Source organism: Nelumbo lutea, chromosome 1 (assembly GCF_056320005.1).
Source record: "Nelumbo lutea isolate HS-2025 chromosome 1, American lotus-T2T, whole genome shotgun sequence".
In the NCBI taxonomy this organism is placed as follows: domain Eukaryota; kingdom Viridiplantae; phylum Streptophyta; class Magnoliopsida; order Proteales; family Nelumbonaceae; genus Nelumbo; species Nelumbo lutea.
The window spans coordinates 195086775-195111714 of record NC_142684.1 but is presented as its reverse complement, the minus strand read 5'-3'; the positions used below and the strand labels follow the sequence as shown (position 1 = coordinate 195111714).

Sequence of the window (24940 nt, the reverse complement as noted above, 5' to 3'; positions counted from 1 at the left end):
TCCTTCCTGCAGCCGCCGCCTATAGCAGTTCGATCTCCATTGCTTGGGAGAAATCAAGATCAGATCTTGATTCCAATCTTTTGGAGAAAAGATTGGTAGGAGTTGTATTCACTAGCTGCCCAGATGATTCATGGGAAGAATCAAGTTCTTAGGAAGGACACTGCTGATTCTACTCCACCCTGCACTGTGCCATCTTCAGTGGGAGCAGATTTTGGTTTCTACCTTGGGCGTGAACACCTCCATTGAGAGATATTATTTCTCTGTATCAGGTATTATCTCTCTCTCCTCCTTTTGGTTCAGATCTGGTTCAGTTTATGGTTCAAGAATGATCCTTAAAAATAGGATTTTCTAAATAGAGAATTCGATTCCTAGTTAAAGGGAAAGAAAAAATTTTGAAATTCGCCCCCCCTTTTATTCCGCAATTTTGGGCGTCCATATGATGGTCTCCTATCCCTTCAAATATACCAAACAGCATTAATCAAACATGCACTTTATTTATTTACACTAAAAGTCAAAAGTACATCAAATTGGATTGAAGCTAAGGGCATACAACACTATATAACAGCTCCCAATTGCACTTAGGTCCAATCCGGTACAAGTCGGAGTCCCATACTTTCCATGTGTTTCTCAAACACCTTCTGTGTCAGTGGATTAGTCAATGGGTCTGCAACATTATCCGCTAATGCTACCTTATGAATTAGGATGTCCCCTCTAGCAACGATCTCCTGCAGTACATGGTACTTTCTCTCAATGTGCTTTGACTTCGAGTGAGCCCGAGGCTCTTTAGCCTGGGCGATCTCTCCATTGTTGTCACACAACAATGGGATAGGTGATGTGCTGGATGAAATCACTCCCAATTCATGTATGAATTTCTTCATCCACACGGCTTCCTTGGCAGCTTCACTTGCGACAATGTACTCGGCCTCGGTTGTGGAGTCTGTAGTGGACCCCTGTTTGCTGCTTTTCCAGCAAACAACACATGATCCTATCGTGAAAACATACCCAAATGTAGACTTTCTATCATCTGGATCCGACTGGAAATCGGCATCGGTATATCCCAGAACTTGTAGTGAACTACCATCGAATACCAGATAAAACTCTTTTGTCTTTCGAAGGTATTTAAGTATGTTTTTCACAGTAGTCCAATGCTCCTACCCTGGGTTAGCCTGGAATCAGCTAACCACACTCACCGCTTGAGCTATGTCCGGGCGAGTGAACAGCATGGCATACATGATGCTCCCTATGGCTGAGGCATAGGGAATGTCTCTCATGCCATCAATCTCCTCAGAAGTCTTGGGAGACATCTTCTTGGAGAGAGTGACTCCATGCCTGAAAGGAACATTTCCTTTCTTGGAGTTCTCCATGCTGTATCTTTTGGCAATTTTGTCAATGTAAGCAGCCTGGGATAATGCAATTATCTGCTTCGATCTATCTCTATAGAGTCGAAGACCCAGTATATATGAAGCTTCTCCAAGATCTTTCATGGAGAACTACTGTGATAGCCATACCTTGACCGAAGTCAACATTCCTACATCATTCCCAATGAGTAGGATAACCTTCACGTACAACACCAAAAGGGGTGATCTTATCCCCACTGGATTTCTGTAAACACAGGGCTCATCTGGATTCTACATAAAGTCAAACGTTTTGACAGCAGAATCAAAATGGATGTTCCAACTCCTAGAAACCTGCTTATGTCAATATATGGATCTATTAAGTTTACATACCATGTGTTCCTGGCCAGCAGCAATGAAGCCTTGCGGCTGCTTCATGTAGATATCTTCATTAAGATCTCCATTTAGGAACGTGGTTTTGACATCCATCTACCAAATCTCGTAGTCATGGTATGCTGCTACAACTAGCAGGATCCTAATGGATTTGAGCATGGCCACGGGCAAAAAGGTTTCCTCATAATCGATACCTTCTTTTTGAGTGTACCTTTTTGCCACCAAACGAGCTTTGTAGGTCTCAATCCTGCCATTGGGGCCCTTCTTCCTCTTGTAGATCCATTTGCAACCAATTGCTTTTACCCCGGAGGGCGGATCTACGAGAGTCTAGACTCCATTGGTCTCCATTGAGTCCATCTAAACTCTCATGGCCTCCACCCACTTTTGGGAATCTATGTCTAACATAGCTTCCGCGTAAATCACGGGATCCTCTTCACTAGTCAAGGCTTCCACCAGGTAACTATCTTGGTCATAACCATATCGGACTGATGGCCTAGATACCCAAGTAGATTTTCTAGGTTGGTCACTACCTGGAGCCTATGGGACATCTCCCACTGCACCTGAGCTCTCATCATCAAGAACTATTTCTTGATGATGGGTGTCCCGGATGTAATCGGTTTCTAAGAATTGGGCATTTCGACTACAGAATACTTTCTGCTCACTTGGGTCATAGAATATATAACCCACCAAATATTTTGGGTAGCCTATAAATAGGCAACGATTGGTTTTGGATTCCAACTTGTCCACACTTGTTCTTTTAACGTCTGTAGGACAACCCCAAATCTTCAAGTGTCTTACACTTGGCTTCCTTTCGGTCCATAGTTCATATGGAGTTTTTGGAATTGATTTGGTCAGAACTAAAGGGATAGGAAATCCATCACATTGACGCCCAAGATTACGGAATAAAGGGGGCAAATTTCAAAAATTTTTTATTCCCTTCAACTGGGAATCGAATTCCCTATTTAGAAAATCATATTTTCAAGGATCATTCTTGAACCATAAACTGAACTAGATCTGAACCAAAAGGAGGAGAGAGAGATAATACCTGATCCAATCTTCCAATAGGGAGTGGCGGCGGCTGGAGGAGGAGAAATCCAGGGATGAAGAGGGCAGAACTGTCTCTTCTCTCTAGAGTCTGTGAGAGATCTAATCTCAAATTGCAGGATGTGTTTCTTGCTTACTCAAACCCCTAGTTGGAAATCTGATATTTCTGTTAGGGTTTTCTCCTCTTTCTTCTTGATTAAGAAACCTCCCAATATTTTGGGAGTAATCCCAATCCAAATCAGTATTTGGATAGGGGTTAATCTTAATCCTATCTGCAATTTAAGTTAGTTAACTCCTATTCATATCAAGAGGTTACCATATTCAAATCTAATTTGAATTTGGTCTCTTAAAGTGGATAAGGTTAAATACCCAATCCTTTTACTAACATTAATCCCAGATTCGCCCCATGAACTGGTGGTCATATCAGCCCAATTCAAAATGGGCTTTTTCTCCATTAAGTGTCCAGTGTTTAACTAGTTTCCAATCTGCTGAAAGAAGGGTAGGATCCATCTAATGGACGGCACAAAGGTTGCGGAATGGGTGAGCGAATTTCAAAAATTTCCTACCTTCTCCCAACTAGGAATCATATTCCCTAAATTTAGAATACAATATTCAAGGATCCTACTTGAACCATAATCAAACCAGATCTGTACCAAAAGATAAATGGGAGGAATATACCTGATCCGGAGAAGCAGTATCTCCCAAAGTTGGTGTTCACGCCCAAAGAATGCTCCAAGATCCGTTCCTGCTGAAGATGACACAGCTGTGGATGGAACAGAACCAGCAGGGTCTGTCCTACACACTGGATCCTTCACAAGAATCCTCTGGAAACACTAAACACTGAATCCTTTTAGTCTTTGTTGCAAGACTAATGTCAAGAACAGATTTCTAGACTTTCTTTTTCTGCAAAGATCTAATCTTGCAAAAATAGATGGCGGCGGCAGGAGGAGAACTCTAAAGGCAAAAAGGCTGAACTGCCTTTTTCTTTTCTGGAGTATGAAATTGAGATCCTATCTCAATTCACAGGAGATATCCTATATCTCTTCAAGGTGGTTCGAAATCTGATATTTCTCTCTCTTGGTTAGGGTTTCTTCTCCTTTCTTCTTGATTAAGAATCCTCCTAATTAGGAGTTATTCCAATCCAAATCAGTATTTGGATAGGGGATAATCTTAATCCTATCTGCAGATAAAGTTAGCTTACTCCTGATCTTATCAGGAGGTTACCAGATTCAAATCCAATTTGAATTTGGTCTCCAAGAGTGGATAAGGCAAAAGGCCCAATCCTTTTACTAACATTAATCTCAGATTCGCCCCAAGGATGGGTGATCATATCAGCCCACCTCAAAATGGGCTTCTGGCCCATTTAGTGTTCAGTGTCTAATTACTTTCCAATCTGCTGCCCAGTTGGGCTTCTTTGTATGGCGTGGGACCCAAGCATTGATCTACACACCAGCCACATGGGTTCGGCCCAGCCTTTAATACAAGGCCCAGCCGAATTCACTGAAAAACTCAATGAACCCCTTGAATCCATCATATGGACCCTATGGGCCCAACACTTACATTAAGTTGTCCCTGGGCCAAGCCATCTTATAAAAACCCAAGGACTGTGGGCAGGTGCAAGATTAGCCCATCAGGTATTATCCTCAATGGTCTTACACTTAACCTCTCAGCCCTTAATGATCAAGCATTGCCCGACAAGAGAGGACCTCTCCCTCGGCTGCAAGGAACAGTGCCGCACTCTCCTCTCACATGGATCCCGGAAATTAAAACCATTTGCAAACAATTCGAAACCGTACATATATATATATAAATATATTAATTTTGCAAAACAAAATTCCAACGATTGAAATCAACTGCCGGCAGTTTGGTTTCCATCAGAGAGAGTGCATTCCCGATCATTACCCTTTGTCCGACAAAGTGGCTGATTCTGTCACTATGATCACCCACTCAGATGAATTCTCAAACTGCCCCAACATACCCAGGTTTTGATCCCCGCTAAGGATCTCACTGATTGGCATATCAAAGGTAGCCTGATCCTACACCTAGTGAAGTGCCATAATCGAGTCTAGGGGTCAGGTGTAACTTTCCAGTTTTGTCCATCTATCTCCAAGGTCCAGAGCAAGACTGGAAATCTGGTCCGGTTCAAGGATTCAAGTAATCCCATACTGCATGTGCCTCGGGTCTTACCCTGATGGCTGAGACAGGCCATCCCAACACTTGGTGGCACACCAGCATCAGCCTTGGCAGGATAAATCTCCCCAGACTTATCCAACGGCTGTGAACATTTAAAACTAACACGAGTCTCTATAAATGTCCAGTTTTAGGGTTTTACACAGAATTAAACCAAACAACATGAATCAAACATGCACTTTATTTATTTCCACTAAATAACAAAAGCACATCAAATCAGATTGAAGCTAAGGGCATACAAAAACTGTCTAACAGCTGCCACTTGCACTTAGGTCCAATCTGGTACAAGCCGGAGTCCCATACTTTCCACGTGTTTCTCAAACACCTTTTTTGTCAGTGGCTTAGTCAATGGGTCTGCTACATTATCCGCGGATGCTACCTTCTGAATCAGGACGTCCCCTCTACCAACGATCTCCCGCAGTACATGGTACTTTCTCTCGATGTGCTTTGACTTCGAGTGAGCCCGAGGCTCTTTAGCCTGGGCGATCGCTCCATTGTTGTCACACAACAACGGGATGGGAGTTGTGCTGGATGGAATCGCTCCCAATTTGTGTATGAACTTCTTCATCCACACGGCTTCCTTGGCAGCTTCACTTGTGGCAATGTACTCGGCCTCGGTTGTGGAATCTACAGTAGACCCCTGTTTGCTGCTTTTTCAGCAAACAGCACACGATCCTATCGTGAAAACATACCCAGATGTAGACTTTATATCATCTGGATCCGACTGGAAATCGGCATCGGTATACCCTAGAACTTGCAGTGAACTACCATCGAATACCAGACAAAACTATTTTGTCCTTCGAAGGTATTTGAGTATGTTCTTCACAGCAGTCCAATGCTCCTGCCCTGGGTTTGCCTAGAATCTGCTTACTACACTCACCGCCTGAGCAATGTCCGGGCGAGTGCACAGCATGGCATACATGATGCTCCCTACTGCTGAGGCATAGGGAACGTCTCTCATGCTCTCAATCTCCTCAGACGTCTTGGGAGACATCTTCTTGGAGAGAGTGACTCCGTGCCTGAAAGGAACGTTTCCTTTCTTGGAGTTCTCCATGCTGTACCTCTTGACAATTTTGTCAATATAAGCAGCCTGGGATAATCCAATTATCCAGTTCGATCTATCTCTATAGAGTCGAAGACCCAGTATGTATGAAGCTTCTCCAAGATCTTTCATGGAGAACTGCTGTGATAGCCATACCTTGACCGAAGTCAACATTCCTACATCATTCCCAATGAGTAGGATATCGTCCACATACAACACCAAAAAGGTCATCTTATCCCCACTGGACTTCCTGTAAACACAGGGCTCATCCGGATTCTGCTCAAAGTCAAACATTTTGACTGCAGAATCAAAACGGATGTTCCAACTCCTAGAATCCTGCTTAAGTCCATATATGGATCTATTAAGTTACATACCATGTGTTCCTGAGCAGCAGCAATGAAGCCTTGCAGCTGCTGCATGTAGATATCTTCACTAAGATCTCCATTCAGGAACGCGGTTTTGACATCCATTTGCCAAATCTCGTAGTTATGGTACGCTGCTACAGCTAGCAGGATCCTAATGGATTTAAGCATGGCCATGGGCGAAAAGGTTTCCTCATAGTCGATGCCTTCTTTCTGAGTATACCCTTTCGCCACCAAGCGAGCTTTAAAGGTCTCAATCCTGCCATCGGGGCCCTTCTTCCTCTTGTAGATCCATTTGCAACCGATTGCTTTTACCCCGGAGAGCGGATCCACTAGAGTCCAGACTCCATTGGTCTCCATTGAGTCCATTTCAGCTCTCATGGCCTCCACCCACTTCTGGGAGTCTATGTCTAACATAGCTTCCGCGTAAGTCACGGGATCGTCTTCACTATTCAAGGTTTCCACCAGGTAACTATCTTGGTCATAACCATATCGGACTGGTGGTCTGGATACCCGGGTGGTTCTTCTAGGTTGGTCATTACCTGGAATTTGTGGGACATCTCCCACTGCTCCTGAGCTCTCCTCATCAAGAACTATTTCCTGACGATGGGTGTCCATGATGTAATCGGATTTTAAGAACTGGGCGTTTCGACTGCAGAACACTTTCTGCTCACTCGGGTCATAGAATAGATAACCCACTGAATCCTTTGGGTAGCCTATAAACAGGCAATGGCTGGTTTTAGATTCCAACTTGTCCGCACTTGTTCTTTTAACGTGTGCAGGACAACCCCAAATCTTCAAGTGTCTTACACTTGGCTTCCTTCTGGTCCAAAGTTCATATCGAGTTTTTGGAACTGATTTGGTTGGAACACGATTCAGCACATAGATAGCAGTCTCTAATGCGTATCCCCAAAAGGATGTGGGTAATTGTGCGCGTACGGGAAGCGACCGGACCATGTCCAACAAGGTCCTATTCCTCCTCTCTGAAACACCGTTGAGTTGAGGTGTAGCAGGTAGAGCTAATTGTGACACTATCCCATTGGCCTTTAAGTAGTCCCTGAATTCATCAGAGAGATACTCGCCACTTCGATCTGATTGAAGGGCCTTAATTTCTCTCCCTAACTGTTTCTTGACTTCCTGTCTGAACTCTTTGAACTTTTCAAATGATTCAGACTTAGGTCTCATTAGGTACACGTAACCATATCATGAAAAATCATCTGAAAAGATGATGAAGTACACGCGTTGATTGCGTGTCCTAACACTCAGGGGACCACATACATCAGTATGTATTAGGTCAAGTGTGCCTTCAGATCTTTAAGGCTTACCGTCAAATGGCCGCTTAGACATCTTACCTTGAAGGCAAGGTTCACAAGTGGGAAGATTTTCTACGGTTAGAAAATCCAAAGGACCATCCTTTACCAGCCTTGTGATTCGGTCAATACCGATATGGCCAAGTCGGTAATGTCAGAGGCACGTGGGACTTACTGTATCACGATTCCTTTTCTTGGGATTTTTGACCGACGTAGTTTCGGTTAAGTTAGTTTCCAGAGAAGGATGTAGAACATAGAGACCGTTCTCTAGTTCACCGCATGCGATGAATTTATTATTCCGTTTAACAGTAATCACATTACTAAAATAAACAGTATATCCATCAGCACACAGTTTTGAAACAAAAATTAAATTTCTTCTCAAGTTCTGTACATAAAGACAATCTTTAAGTACAAGTATTCCTTCTTTAAAAACTAATTCTACGGTTCCTATTGCCGCCGCTGCAACAATTGCAGTTGTTCCCAAGAATAGTGTCACTTCACCTTCACTCAACCTTTTGCTAACTTTGAACCCCTGCAGTGAGTTACACGCATGAGTTGAAGCCCTGGAGTCAACACACCAGGACACAGAAGTAACTAACATGTTAGTTTCTATGACACAAGTTTCGATGTTACCTTTCTTAGATTCCAGGTAGGCAGGACAATTCCTCTTCCAGTGGCCAGTCTGCTTGCAGAAGTGACAGACATCAGATGCCTTGTTCTTCTTCTGCTTCTTAGGATTGACAGCCTTCTTCTGAGGCTTCTTTGCCTTTCTCTTTTTCTTGCCCGATTTGTTAGCTTCAGCAAGCATAACCACAGGCTCATCCTTCTTGAGTAGATCCTCGGCTCTCTGCAACATACTGCTGAGTTCCTGGACGCTGACATTCAGCTTATTCATATTGTAGTTCATTGTGAACGCATTGAAGGAAGAGGGCAAAGAATTGAGGATGGCATCCATTTGCGTCCCAAGATCTAGCCCGGATCCAAGAGCTTCAAGTTCATTAATGTAACCCATCATCCGAAGATAATGGTCATGAACTTTCTGCCCTTTGGTCATCTGCGCGGTCATGAACAATTTGAGGACCTTCTATCGAGTAGAACGGTTCTGCTCTTCATACATTGTTCTTAGACGGTCCAATATGTCCTTGGCTAGTTCGATCTGATCGAACTGCCTCTGTATTGAGTTGTCTAATGAGGCAACAACAAAGCAGCGGGCTAGGGAGTTCTTATCCTCCAACTCTTGGTAGTCCCTCTTACGGGCCTTAGAAGCCCTATCACCCGGACGTTCTGGGGCAGGATTTTTCACCACCTTGTCTAACTTTTCGGAAGTTAGGACCAGCATAAGATTTCTGTACCAGTCGGCATAGTTTGGGCCCTTAAGCTTGTTATCGTCTAGAATCTTTGCAAATTGACCGTTTGCCATTTTCTGATAAAATAGCAAAATCATTAGTCCACAACCTTAGTTTGATTCATGTTACCTACATAGATATGGCTTTTAATCTATGTTCCATTCCCATTTGTTCATCTCTGAGATTTCCCTCCTTTCTCAGTGACGGAGATGACGAAATGTCTCTGGAAATGTGGGAAATCACACGGGGTGCGTGAAGCCAACTGTTTCAGCTGCATAACCCCACCACCTTTCTATGACGGATCATATCCACTCATCAAATGAGTTTCCTTTTGGCCTCTGTCAGACAAGGTTCAGAGCCGTTTTCATGTAAACCTTTCTATCCAGTGAGTGAACACCCATCATATTCAGGTTATGCCAAGGTACCGTGAGAGAATTCCCATTTTCTGGTGAAGCCCCTCCCACATCGGTCTATGATGCCCCTATCATCTTATGAAACACTCTAATAGATCCAACAACAAATGGATAGCCCAATTTTATGGTGCATTTCCACATTACTGAAGGACCCATCATTGTGCTAATGATGGAAGGCCTTTAGAGAGTCCATCATATGGGTCTCCCTATCACATGCATTCATATTTGCTGGAGGGAACAAAAAAAAATGGCCCTAGTTTTAATTTAGGTCAAACCAGAGTGGCTCCCACTGACTTTCATAAAGTTAGATTTCTGGTGGGCCTTAATCGGCTAGGGGTTTCGTACGCATCCCTTTTCAGGGTTGTGGGGCCCACCAAGCTAAGAGGGGTCATCCAATGACCTTGAAGGACACCATGGCAATGATGTGCATTTAGCCATGGTGTGCGCAAGAGCCACTAACGAGTCTTCATGGGCCAAGTACTTATGGCCCATGGTCGTAGCACATCAAACATCCAAACATCACATGTAAAGGAGGAATTGATCCAATCAATTAACTGCTGTAAAGCCCATCGAATAGCCCATTGAAATCCAAGTCATTAACAATTAATGTCTATTAGCAGTTCGGCCCATACAACTTATCTCACAGTAATGGGCCTTTTGCAGTTTTAACCCTATAAAACTGGGCTTTACAGGTGGGCTGAATTAATCCCTGCAATCGAACATCAGATTTGGAACAGCAAGTGTGAGAAATACAGACTGAAAAACAGTCCCTATCGAACCCCAGATTCGGTACAAACAGTTTTGGTCCAATCTAGTCCGAGAGGATCCAAAACTGATTTTTAATTCAAGAATTAATTCATGAAAGATCTGAAATTAATAATTTTGATTTCAAACAATCACAAATCAAACTACGGACTGTTCGCACCACCTGCAAAACAGAGGTTAATAACAAGGGTTGCAGTTTCACAAACTGCAAATCGCAGAAAGCGATTTCTCCAACTGCAAATCTCCAGCGCCGCCTTCTTCTTCCTTCTTCTTTAATCAAGAAAAATAACAGAAATCCTATTTCTATTAATTACATTCTTGATCAAATCCTATATATTCAGTCTAAAAATAAAAAAAATTATTTACAAACTGAATTAAATGAAATAAATGAATAGAAAGAAAAAGGGTGCGCAGACTATCTGCGCCAAATCTGCACTGCGATCTCCAGGTTCGAACAGTCCATTAAATCAAAATAAATAAAGAACAATTCTATATAAATTTTGGATTTAATAAAAAAATTAATTTCAGATCAATCGCCCTTAACAAGAAACAGTTTCTTGAAAAAAGAAAACAATCTGCGCAAATCTTGAAAGAACACCTTCTATCCATCTGCACAGGGTCAGATCTGATTTTCTTTTGGTTCAAGATTCGAACCTGTGGCTCTGATACCACTGAAAGAAGGGTAGGATCCATCTAATGGATGCCACAAAGGTTGCAGAATGGGTGGGCGAATTTCAAAAATTTCCTACCTTCTCCCAACTGGGAATCATATTCCCTAAATTTAGAATACAATATTCAAGGATCCTACTTGAACCATAATCAAACCAGATCTGTACCAAAAGATAAATGGGAGGAATATACATGATCCAGAGAAGCAGTATCTCCTAAAGTTGGTGTTCACACCCAAAGAATGCTCCAAGATCCGTTCCTGCTGAAGATGACACAGCTGTGGATGGAACAGAACCAGCAGGGTGCGTCCTACACACTGGATCCTTCACAAGAATCATCTGGAAACACTAAACACTGAATCCTTTTAGTCTTTGTTGCAGGACTAATGTCAAGAACAGATTTCTTGACTTTCTTTTTCTGCAAAGATCTAATCTTGCAAAAACAGATGGCGGCAGCAGGAGGAGAACTCTAAAGGCGAAAAGGCTGAACAGCCTTTTTTTTTTCTAGAGTATGAAATTGAGATCCTATCTCAATTCGCAGGAGATATCCTATATCGCTTCAAGGTGGTTCGAAATCTGATATTTCTCTCTCTTGGTTAGGGTTTCTTCTCCTTTCTTCTTGATTAAGAATCCTCCTAATTAGGAGTTATCCCAATCCAAATCAGTATTTGGATAGGGGATAATCTTAATCCTATCTGCAGATAAAGTTAGCTTACTCCTGATCTTATCAGGAGGTTACCAGATTCAAATCCAATTTGAATTTGGTCTCCAAGAGTGGATAAGGCAAAAGGCCCAATCCTTTTACTAACATTAATCTCAGATTCGCCCCAAGGATGGGTGATCATATCAGCCCACCTCGAAATGGGCTTCTGGCCCATTAAGTGTTCAGTGTCTAATTACTTTCCAATCTGCTGCCCAGTTGGGCTTCTTTGTATGGCGTGGGACCCACGCATTGATCTACACACCAGCCACATGGGTTCGGCCCAGCCTTTAATACAAGGCCCAGCCGAATTCACTAAAATACTCAATGAACCCCTTGAGTCCATCATATGGACCCTATGGGCCCAACACTTACAATAAGTGGTCCCTGGGCCAAGCCATCTTATAAAAACCCAGGGACAGTGGGCAGGTGCAAGATTAGCCCATCAGGTATTATCCTCAATGGTCTTACACTTAACCTCTCAACCCTTAATGATCAAGCATTGCCCGACAAGAGAGAACCTCTCCCTCGGCTACAAGGAACAGTGCCGCACTCTCCTCTCACATGGATCCCGGGAATTAAAACCATTTGCAAACAATTCGAAACCGTACATATATATATATATAAATATATTAATTTTGCAAAACAAAATTCCAACGATTGAAATCAACTGCCGGCAGTTTGGTTTCCATCAGAGAGAGTGCATTCCCGATCATTACCCTTTGTCAGACAAAGTGGCTGATTCTGTCACTATGATCACCCACTCAGATGAATTCTCAAACTGCCCCAACATACCCAGGTTTTGGTCCCCGCTAAGGATCTCACTGATTGGCATATCAAAGGCAGCCTGATCCAACACCTAGTGAAGTGTCATAATCGATTATAGGGGTCCGGTGTAACTTTCCAGTTTTGCCCATCTATCTCCATGGTCTAGGGCAAGACTGGAAATCTGGTCCGGTTCAAGGATTCAAGTAATCCCATACTGCATGTGCCTCGGGTCTTACCCTGATGGCTGAGACAGGCCATCCCAACACTTGGTGGCACACCAGCATCAGCCTTGGCAGGATAAATCTCCCCAGACTTATCCAACGGCTGTGAACATTTAAAACTAACACGAGTCTCTATAAATGTCCAGTTTTAGGGTTTTACACAGAATTAAACCAAACAACATGAATCAAACATGCACTTTATTTATTTCCACTAAATAACAAAAGCACATCAAATCAGATTGAAACTAAGGGCATACAAAAACTGTCTAACATCTGCTGCCCAGTTGGGCTTCTTTGTATGGCGTGGGACCCAAGCATTTATCTACACACCAGCCACATGGGTTCGGCCCAGCCTTTATTACAAGGCCTAGCCGAATTCATTGAAATACTCAGTGACCCCCTTGAGCCCATCACATGGACCCTATGGGCCCAACACTTACATTAAGTGGTCCCTGGGCTAAGTCATCTTATAAAAACCCAGGGACTGTGGGTAGGTGCAAGATTAGCCCATCAAGTATTATCCTAAATGGTCTTACACTTAACCTCTCAGCCCTTATTGATCAAGAACTGCCCAACAAGAGAAGACCTTTCCCTCGGCTGCAAGGAACAGTGCCGCACTCTCTACTCACATGGATCCCGGGAATTAAAACCTTTTTCAAATCTTCTGAAACCGTAGATATACATGTATATATATATTAATTTTGTGAAACAAAATTCCAATGATTGAAATCAACTGCCGGCAGTTTAGTTTCCATCAGAGAGAGTGCATTCTCGATCATTACCATTGTCCGACAAAGGGGCTGATCCTATCACTATGACCACTCACTCAGATGAATTCTCATACTGCCCCAACATGTCCTGGTTTTGACCCCCACTAAGGATCTCACTGATTGACACATCAAAGACATCCTGATCCAACACCTAGTGATGTGTCATAATCGAGTCTAGGGGTCAGGTGTTACTTTCCAGTTTTTCCCATCTGTCTCCAAGATCTAGGGCAATACTGGAAATCTGGTCCGGTCCAAGGGTTCAAGTAATCCCATACTGCATGTGCCTTGGGTCTTACCCTGATGGCCGAAACAAGCCATCCCAACACTTGGTGGCAGATCAGTATCAGCCTTGGCAGGATAAATCTCCCCAAACTTATCCAATGGCTGTGAACATTTAAAACTAACACAAGTTTCTATAAGTGTCCAGTTTTAGGGTCTTACACAGAATTATATCAAACAACATAAATCAAACATGCACTTTAATTTATTTCCACTAAATAACAAAAGTACATCAAATCCGATTGAATCTAAGGGCATACAAGACTGTCTAACAGCTCCCACTTGCACTTAGGTCCAATCGGGTACAAGCAGGAGTCCCATACTTTCCATGTCTTTCTCAAACACCTTCTGTGTTAGTGGCTTAGTCAATGGGTCTACCACATTATCCGCTGATGCTACCTTCTAAATTAGGACGTCCCCTCTACCAACGATCTCCCGCAGTACATCGTACTTCCTCTCGATATGCTTTGACTTCGAATGGGCCCGATGCTCTTTTGCCTAGGTGATCGCTCCATTGTTGTAACACAATGTGCTAGACGGAATCACTCCCAATTCGTGTATGAATTTCTTCATCCACACTGCTTCCTTGGCAGCTTCACTTGCGGCAATGTACTCTGCCTCGGTTGTGGAGTCTGTAGTGGACCCCTGTTTGCTGCTTTTCCAGCAAACAACACATGATTCTATCGTGAAAACATACCCAGATGTAGACTTTCTATCATCTGGATCCGACTGGAAATCGGCATCGGTATACCCCAGAACTTGTAGTGAACTACCATCGAATACCAGATAAAACTCTTTGTCTTTCGAAGGTATTTAAGTATGTTCTTCACAGCAGTCCAATGCTCCTACCCTAGGTTAGCCTGGAATCTGATAACCACACTCACCGCTTGAGCTATGTCCGGGCGAGTGAACAGCATGGCACATGATGCTCCCAACGGCTGAGGCATAGGGAACGTCTCTCACACCTTCAATCTCTTCAGAAGTCTTGGGGACATCTTCTTGGAGAGAGTTACTCCATGTCTGAATTGAACATTTCCTTTTCTGGACTTTTCCATGCTGTACCTTTTGACAATTTTGTCAATGTAAGCAGCCTGGGATAATCCAATTATCCACTTCGATCTATCTCTATAGAGTCAAAGACCCAGTATATATGAAGCTTCTCCAAGATCTTTCATGGAGAACTACTGTGACAGCCATACCTTGACCGAAGTCAACATTCCTACATCATTCCCAATGAGTAGGATATCATCCACGTACAATACCAAAAAGGTAATCTTATCCCCACTGGACTTCCTGTAAACATAGGGCTCATCCGGATTCTGCTCAAAGTTAAACGTTTTGACAGCAGAATCAAAACGGATGTTCCAACTCCTAGAAGCCTGCTTAAGTCCATATATGGATCTATTGAGTTTACATACCATGTGTTCCTGACCAGCAGCATTGAAGCCTTGCGGCTACTGCATGTAGATATCTTCACTAAGATCATCATTTAGGAATGAGGTTTTAACATCCATTTGCCAAATCTCATAGTTATGGTATGCTGCTATAGGTAGCAGGATCCTAATGGATTTAAGCATGGCCACGGGCGAAAAGGTTTCCACATAATCGATGCCTTCTTTCTGAGTATACCCTTTCGCCACCAAGCCAGCTTTGTAGGTCTCAATGCTGCCATCGGGGCCCTTCTTCCTCTTGTAGATCCATTTGCAACCAATTGCTTTTACCCCGGAGGGCGGATCTACTAGAGTCTAGACTCCATTGGTCTCCATCGAGTCCATCTCAGCTCTCATTGCCTCCACCCACTTCTGGGAATCTATGTCTAACATATCTTCCGCATAAGTCATGGGATCCTCTTCACTAGTCAAGGCTTCCACCAGGTAGGTATCCTGGTCATAACCATATCGGACTGGTGGTCTGGATACCCGGGTGGACCTTCTAGGTTGGTCACTACCTGGAACTTGTGGGACATCTCCCACTGCTCCTAAACTCTCCTCATCAAGAACTATTTCCTGACGGTGAGTATCCATGATGTATTCGGATTCTAAGAATTGGGCATTTCGACTGTAGAACACTTTCTGCTCACTTGGGTCATAGAATAGATAACCCACTGAATCCTTTGGGTATTCTATAAATAGGCAACGACTGGTTTTGGATTCCAACTTGTCTGAACTTGTTCTTTTAAAGGAGTTTTCGGAACTGATTTGGTTGGAACCCGATTCAACATGTAGATAGCAGTCTCTAATGCATATCCCCAAAAGGATGTGGGTAATTTTGAGCGTACGAGAAGTGACCGGACCATGTCCAACAAGGTCCTATTCCTCCTCTCTGAAACACCATTGAGTTGTGGTGTAGCAGGAGGAGCTAGTTGTGACATTATCCCATTGTCCTTTAAGTAGTCCCTGAATTCGTCAGAGAGATACTTGCCACCTCGATCCGATCGAAGGGCCTTAACTTCTCTCCCTAATTGTTTCTCGACTTCCTGTCTGAACTCTCTGAACTTTTCAAAGGATTCAGATTTGTGTCTCATTAAGTACACGTAACCATATCGTGAAAAATCATCTGTAAAGGCGATGAAGTACATGTGTTGATTCCATGTCCTAACACTTAGGGGACCACATACATCAGTATGTATTAGGTCAAGTGTGCCTCCAGATCTTTTAGGCTTACCATCAAATGGCCGCTTAGTTATCTTACCTTGAAGGCAAGGCTCACAAGTGGGAAGATTTTCTATGGTTAGAAAATCCAAAGGACCATCCTTTACCAGTCTTGTGATTCGGTCAATACCGATATGGCCAAGTTGGTAATGCCAGAGGCACGTGGGATTAACTGTATCACGATTCCTTTTCTTGGGATTTTTGACCGATGTATGATGAACCTACAATTTGTCTATAATTTTTGAGGACTTTAGCATGGATTTTTTTGCTGGTTTTATTAATTTTTGCCTTAATTTAGCTTAATGCTAAGAATAAGTTTCAGGGGTAATTAATCCAAGAAAATGAAGGAAAAAGGCAAGAAAATAAGGTTCAAAAAGACCAAATCTAGCCCAGCCCAGTTGTGGAAGCAAGAGAGAGCACTTCGGCCCAAGAAGAGCAAGTGGATTCCTTGAGAAAACCCAAGAATCGAAAGCCTAGCTAAGAGTAGAATTCGGCCCAGCAAGGAAGGCCCATTCTCAGCCCAAAAGAGCAGCTCAATGTATAGCTATCATGTGCTAAGGGAGAGCATAAGTGCAGCCCAAATAGTAGCCCTTAGGAAGCTTTCAAGAGAGCTCTAGAAAGCTCAAGAAAGGGGTGTAATACACCCCATTCTAGAGGCTTCAAGAAGGGGCAAGAGCCCCCTTGAAAAACTATATAAGGAGGCCTTTAGGAGGGGAGAGAGGTGTTCAATTGCTTGAGAGGAAGGCTCTCCCACTCTTAGAGGTTCGGCCACCTTGAGAGAAGAGAAGAGAAGAAGGTTAGGCGCAAGGAAGAAGAAGAAGAAGGGCTGAAGGAAGTTCAAGACAAACAAGCTAGAAGAGAAGGTGAGTTCGAAATTGGGGGTTTGTGATTCAAAGATCATTTGTAATAACTCAATTGTAGTTTCATTCTCCTTTAATTTGAATTATGTTTCTTTGTTATATTTTCTTTCTTCTTTCTCCTTCTTCCATTCTTCCTTGATGTATTTCAGCTTGTAAAATTTCAGTTCAGCAATCTAATTCTTTTTGATTCATTCGAATGGTCATGAATTGTACTTGGAGTTTCTTGAATAAGGGTGTTTTTGTAGATTAATTCAGCCAACTAACCTTCAAAACTCAGATCTGAATTCTCAGATCTGAGATTGCAAACTCTGAATTGCTTGAAAGAGAATTCAGATCTGCAATTTTCAGATTGGCCGAATGGATCTAAAGCTTGGAATTCCTAGAGTGCTTGAAAGAGACTCTAGGAATTCAGATCTACTATTCAAGAACTGAATTGGATGCAAGATTAGAGATAACTTGCACAATTCAGTTGGTGATCAATTCAGTTTTGAATTGATGCCTTAGAAGTGTTTGAAGAAATGCATGCATGGGGATTATATTCTTGTTAGAGATAGAAGAATTGTCACTCATGCATAGGATGAACATGTGCTTGAGAGAGGTAGTTCATGACCTTGGGGTTTCACCAAACCAAGGCTCAATTATGATTTATTCGAATGATCCAAATTGATAGATTGCTGAATTCTGAGATTGAAATTTACTGCTTACTCTTCTAACCTGATTTGAAGGCAATTGGACCAATGATTTAGATAGATTTTCATTTAGGATTTTTAGCTTTCATTAAAGTTTTGATTTATTTGTTAATCAGATAAGAAGTACTCAATTTAGTATTGATACTTGTTTCCTAAATCCTCATGGGAATGATACTTCACTCACTACTTTATTACTTGAACGGCTAGTGCACTTGCTAGTGTCACAATGAGCCACACATCACGTTTTTGGCGTCGTTGCCTGGGGTTTAGGGAAGTAATATTAGGAAACATTGGGCATTCTTAATCTGGTCTCAGTCATCACTGCATTCATAGAAGGTTTTAATTGCTTCATTTTACATTTTAGCCTTGAATGCAACAGCTGTACTGATTTAATTATGTTTCTTCTTTCTTCAGTAGATTACTTCATTTCCTTATTTCAGTTTCATTTTAATAAAGATAGATTTCATTTCCTTTCAATCTTGGTGTTGTTACATTCAAAAAGATAAAAAAAAGAAGAAAAATTCATAACAACATAAGTTTTGCAGATCTGAGTTGCATTCGGCACTCAGATCAGCAGAACTCAGAACTGCAGCACTCTGCCGAAAAGACTTAGTTATTTTGTGTTTCAGCCTTTTATTTTTGTTTTCATTACAAAAAGAAAAAGAATATAAAGTGAAAAGGAGAAAAAAAAAGAGATCATATGAACAATAAGAGGGGCAATTGAGAATTCAGATCAGCACTCAGATCTGAGTTCAGATCTAAATTTTGCTACAGCAGACCTGTAATAGTTCAGATCTGAATTCCTCTTAACACAGATCTGAACTGATGGAAATTTGCGGTGAATTGGGTGTCATAACCACCCCAATTTCCCCTAGGACACTTCTGCTACTCCTCAAAGGCAATTTGGTAGTAATGACTGAAGGTAAGGCAATTGAGAATTCAGATCCAAACTCAGATTTGAGTTCAGATCTGAATTCTATTGTTACAGATCTGCTTAGTTTAGATCTGAATTCCTCTGATACATCCAACCTGCCTCAAGGGTGAATGGATAGCAAAGAATGAGTGAAATTCAAATCTGAAATGCAGTTGATATGGATAGCAAAGAACTGATTTTTAATTCTGCATCTTAGAATTCAGATTTGAATGCAGAAGCTTTCATTACTAATGAAGCTGGTCTTCTTTCCTAATGCTGAATTGCTTCATCTTTGGTTCCTGTTTTAGTTTAGGTAGTTTAGTTGATTGCTGGTTTTGTTTATCAAAAATTTCATTACTGATTTCTTTAACTGTTAGCAGATTTCAGTTCTGTACAAATCTGCATATAATATTCTTCATTATTGATATTACTACTGTATTTTTTTTCTATTGCTGATTTGTTTGGTTTTGATTACTGTTTTAGTGCTGCTAGTTTAGCTGGTTTTTGGTTTTATATAGCTCATAAAATTAGGGGAGTTCAGATCTGTACACAGTAGATTTCAGTACTGAAATAAAAAATCAGATCTGAGCAAACCGGAAAAAAAAAGAGATTTTGTTAAGTAGTATAGTTGCATTACTGCTTTGTGTTTTATTTCATCTCAAAAGAAAGAAAAAAAATCAGATCCCAGCAGCCACACCATGGTAAATACAGGTCTGATTTCATATCTTTTTACTACTGATTGATTTTGGTTTTGTGCAGATCTGTATACAACATGTTTCATTGCTGATATCAGTGGATTATCCTGCTGATTTGCTTAGTTTAGTATGGCTACTCTAGCTGGTGTTTAGTGATGCATAGCTCATCAAAACAATGGTCTCAGATATCATATTTAGTAGCCTTCCAATATGGAAATCAGACCTGAGCACAACTGTACTGTTATCAGTAGTTGCTGTTATATTTATTGCTGTTCTCAGTGGCTTCTGAGATTTCAGAGCTAATCTCAATTTTGTGTAGAACTGATGTCTGAAATTGCTATCTCACAATCCTTTGTACACTGATTTCATTTTTGTGTATTGACCTTCAGTAGCACAGAATAGCCTTTTTATATGAAGATCAGACCTGAACACAATCACTGCTGATCCGCATTTTGCTGTCCTCAGTAGCTGCTAAGATTTTAGATCTGATTTCAAAACTGTATATTACTGTTCTCAGTAGCTATTGAGATTTCAGCTCTCAGCAGTTCAGATCTATTTCAGCAATATAAAGAAAAGGAATTTGTAAACTGTTGTTCTACTCAGAGATTACTGAATTCAGACATGTTTGTAAATTGCTACTGAATTCTGTATATTGAATAAGATGTTGATCTGCTTCTAGTTAGCTGCATTTATTTATTTTAGGATGTAGGTTTGTATATTCCAATACTTCACTATACATTTTCAGTTGTAATAAGGTTAGTTATTTTGTGAATATTGGCTTGTTTATTGCCTTGACTTTCGTAGTTTCTGACAAGCAGAGTCGAGCTGGAGGAAATCCTCTACGACCCAAAGATTGAAAGAACTCTCCATGTCTGACTAAGAGCAGCCAAACAAGTCCAGCAAGAAGCTCAAGAAGCTCAAGAGGCTCAAGAAATGGCTGAGCAGAGGACTATGATGGACTATGCCAAACCCACTCTCACTAGAGCTGCCTCCAGCATTATCATGCCCAATATTGCTGCTAACAACTTTGAGATCAAACCTGCCATCATACAAATGATTCAAAACATGGTGCAATTTTGTGGACTGGCCCACGAAGATCCCAATGCACACATTTCTAACTTTTTAGAAATTTGTGACACCTTCAAACACAATGGGGTAAGTGATGATGCCATTAGGTTGAGGTTATTCCCATTTTCTTTGAAGGATAAAGCCAAAGCATGGCTGAATTCATTACCGGCAGGATCAAAAGCTACGTGGGATGAAATGGCCAGCCATTTTCTCTCTAAATATTTTCCCCCGTCTAAAACTGCTAAAATGAGGAATGACATCACTACTTTTTTCTAGCAAGAGGGGGAATCTTTATACGAGTCATGGGAACGATACAAGGAGTTGTTAAGGAGAGTTCCTCACCATGGCCTCCCCATTTGGCTGCAAGTGAAACTTTCCATAATGGTCTTACTGACTCAAATAAGACCATATTAGATGCTGCAGCCAGAGGGTCCATAAATAATAAAACTCCTGAGGTTGCCCATGCACTTATTGAGGAAATGGCAGCCAACAACTATCAATGGCATTCTGAAAGAACTCAAACTAGGAAGCAGCATGGCTTGCATAATGTTGATACTTATACGACACTATCTGCACAAATAGGAGCACTTAGTAAGAAAATAGATGAAATGCAAATAGCTACCATGTATGTGCAGCCTCTTAATTGTGAATTGTGTGGGGGAGGCCACATCAGTAATGACTGCCAAGTTGGCAATCAGTTCAGGCCATCTACTGAACAAGTTGACTATGTCAGTAATTCGTCAAGACAGCAGGGTTATCAGAGTCACCATACTTTTCATCTAGGATGGAGGGGACATTCAAACCAGTCTTGGCCAAATCAGCATACTTCCAAGCCGTTCCACCAGACTTATCATCAGCCTAAACCAAAGTCCAATTTGGAGGAACTGATGACAAAATTTATAGCAGGTGCAGAAACTAGGTTCCAGAATCAGGAAGCCTTAATCAAAAACCTGGAAAACCAAGTGGGGCAATTGGCACAATTAATCTCTTCCAGACTGCCGAGAACTCTTCCAAGCAACACTGAAGTGAATCCACGAGAGCAGGTGCAAGCTATTACCTTAAGGAATGGAAAAGAGTTGCTCGATGTAGAAAAGAAGAATTGGGCTGAACCCAAGGCAGAAACAAGCCTTGGGACCGAACAACAGAAGATGGAACAACCAGAAGCATAACAAGGGATGCACCAGCAGCCACAAGTTCCATTCCCTAACAGGCTGAAGCAACAAAAATTGGAAAAGGAATTTGGTAAGTTTCTTGAAATATTTAAAAGTTTACATATTAATATTCCTTTGCTAATGCTTTAGCCCAGATGCCACACTATGCAAGGTTTTTGAAGGAATTATTGGCAAACAAAAGGAAACTGGGAGATGTGGCTACAATTGCTTTAAATGAGGAATGTTCTGCTATAATTAGTGATAGGGGAACTCACTTCTGCAATAGCCAATTTGAAAGGTTAATGTAGAAATATGGAAATACACATAAATTAGCTACCCCTTATCACCCTCAAACTAGTGGCCAAGTGGAGTTGGCTAATAGGGAACTCAAAAGAATTCTGGAAAAGACCGTAGCATCTGCCAGAAAAGATTGGTCCATCAAATTAGATGATGCATTATGGGCATACAGAACTGCATTTAAGACACCCATTGGCATGTCCCCCTACAGATTGGTCTTTGGTAAAGCATGCCATTTACCAGTTGAATTTGAACACAAGGCCTATTGGGCTCTTAAATTCTTAAATTTTGACATTCAGGCCATAGGGGCTAAAAGGCAGTTGCAATTGAATGAATTGGATGAATTCAGACTTGCCGCCTATGAGAATGCCAAAGTTTATAAAGAAAGAATAAAAAACTGGCATGATAAGAACTTGCTGAGATGGGACTTTTATGTAGGCCAACATGTATTGTTATATAATTCCCGTCTCCGCTTGTTTCCAGGTAAGCTGAGATCCAGGTGGTCTGGACCCTTTACCATTTCATAGGTTTTTCCCCATGGGGCTATAGAATTCACCCACCCGGTTTAGGGCAAGTTTAAAGTAAATGGTCAGCGCCTGAAACCATATTTAATGGGCGGTACTGTACCCCCTCCATCTACTATTTATCTTGATAACTAATAATCTTTTATGCTTGCTCATGAACAGGTTAAGCCATCTTTTTGTCATTTATCTTTTTAGAATATTAGTTAGTAAAATAAAGTTCTTTTTCTCAAAATTCCAATTCTTTAAGGACTCAGTTCATCCATTTCTTTTCTTCAGTTTGCTCTAGCAAGTGTGATTCCCTAACACTATGAACATTGACAATGTTCATCTTAAGTGTGGAAGAGTGAGCCCAAGGCTAGGGTATGGGGGCTGAAACCACGCACCTCATTCACCCCAACACACATATGCAGGCAATGACATAACCAAAAAAAAAAGACTGGAACTCCTCAAGTTCATTACTATCTATTTGATGATTTTTAAGAATGATTTCAATAAGTTGAGGGAGACTGTTGTACTTGTTAAGTTTTTATTCTTGTGAATGACCCAATTTGATATATGCATGAAAAAAGGGGAGCTGAATATGCCTTTCAGCATGACTAGCCCTAACTATCTTCATGTGTATGGAAGCCCTTGATTTCATGGTTAATGATCAAGAGAGCTAGTGCACATCTGAAGTGCTGATTCTTGAGGTTCAATAATTGCAAAGAAGGACAAAAGCCCAAATTGACTCCGCTATTTTGAGCTGAATAGTAAAACTAGCAGCTCAGAGCATGAGTCCTATTTACCTACCTCAAGTAAGTGACCAGTGTGAGATGGAGCATAAGATGCACTCACACCAAAAAAAAAAAAGTAAAAAAGAGAGAAAAGTGTGTGAGGTGGAGCATAAAATGCACTCACACCGGAAAAAAGAAGAAGAAAAGGGTGAGATGGAGCATAAGATGCACTCACCCTTAGAAATAAGTAATTGTGGTGACAACTGAGGTTCAAAGGGGCACTCTAAAGTTGAACTCTCAATGAGATTTAGTTACAGATGTGAAACATAGTGAAATTTGATTATTAACCTTGACAATTAAGGAGCTGATTTATATATGAATTAGGAGTGAAGGCTAGACTATGATGAAATTCATATTCTCCTTTCCTTGGATTTTATACTTATGTTAAATGGTAATTTACAAGAATAAGAGCTGAGCACTTACAAAAGTTCCCCGACTACTCAATGCATTTCTATCTTAAAAAGTTCACCAGGTAAATGGTAAGAACAAAAGGGGGTGAATGTTCAGTTTATGGCTGATGTCTTTGCTTGAGGACAAGCAAAAGCTTAAGTGTGGGGGTATTTGATGAACCTACAATTTATCTATAAACTTTGAGGACTTTAGCATGGATTTTTATGCCAGTTTTATTAATTTTTTCTTAATTTAGCTTAATGCTAAGAATAAGTTTTAGGGGTAATTAATCCAAGAAAATGAAGGAAAAAGGCAAGAAAAGAAGGTTCAAAAAGACCAAATCCAGCCCAGCCCAGTTGTGGAAGCAAGAGAGAGCACTTCGGCCCAAGAAGAGCAAGTGGATTCCTTGAGAAAACCCAAGAAAATAAAGCCTAGCTATGAGTAGAATTTGGCCCAGTAAGGAAGGCTCATTCTCAGCCCAAAAGAGCAGCTCAATGTATAGCTATCATGTGCTAAGGGAGAGCTTAAGTGCAGCCCAAATAGCAGCCCTTAGGAAGCTTTCAAGAGAGCTCTAGAAAGCTCAAGAAATGGGTGTAATACACCCCATTCTAGAGGCTTCAAGAAGGGGCAAGAGCCCCCTTGAAAAACTATATAAGGAGACCTCTAGGAGGGGGGAGAGGTGTTCAATTGCTTGAGAGGAAGGCTCTCCCACTCTTAGAGGTTCGGCCACCTTGAGAGAAGAGAAGAGAAGAAGGTTGGACACAAGGAAGAAGAATAAGAAGGGCTGAAGGAAGTTCAAGACAAACAAGTTAGAAGAGAAGGTGAGCTCGAAATTGGGGGTTTGTGATTCAAAGATCATTTGTAATAACTTATATGTAGTTTCATTCTCCTTTAATTTGAATTCTGTTTCTTTGTTATATTTTCTTTCTTCTTTCTCCTTCTTCCATTCTTCCTTGATGTATTTCAGCTTGTAAAATTTCAGTTCAGCAATCTAATTCTTTTTTATTCATTCAAATGGTCATGAATTGTACTTGGAGTTTCTTGAATAAGGGTGTTTTTGTAGATTAATTTGGCCAACTAACCTTCAAAACACTGATCTGAATTCTCAGATCTGAGATTGCAAGATCTGAATTACTTGAAAGAGAATTCAGATCTGCAATTTTCAGATTGGCCAAATGGATCTAAAGCTTGGAATTCCTAGAATGCTTGAGAGAGACTCTAGGAATTCAGATCTACTATTCAAGAACTGAATTTGATGCAAGATTAGAGATAAATTCCACAATTCAGTTGGTAATCAATTTAGTTTTGAATTGATGCCTTAGAA

General features: G+C 41.3%; 1 non-coding gene across 1 annotated transcript; it reads right to left on the bottom strand.

The window, feature by feature from the left end:
* Positions 1–20724: 20724 nt before the first annotated feature.
* LOC148880155 (small nucleolar RNA R71) lies at positions 20725–20831 on the bottom strand. The gene has a single exon (XR_016106231.1). It is a non-coding gene; the product is annotated as a small nucleolar RNA R71 (small nucleolar RNA).
* Positions 20832–24940: the final 4109 nt, after the last annotated feature.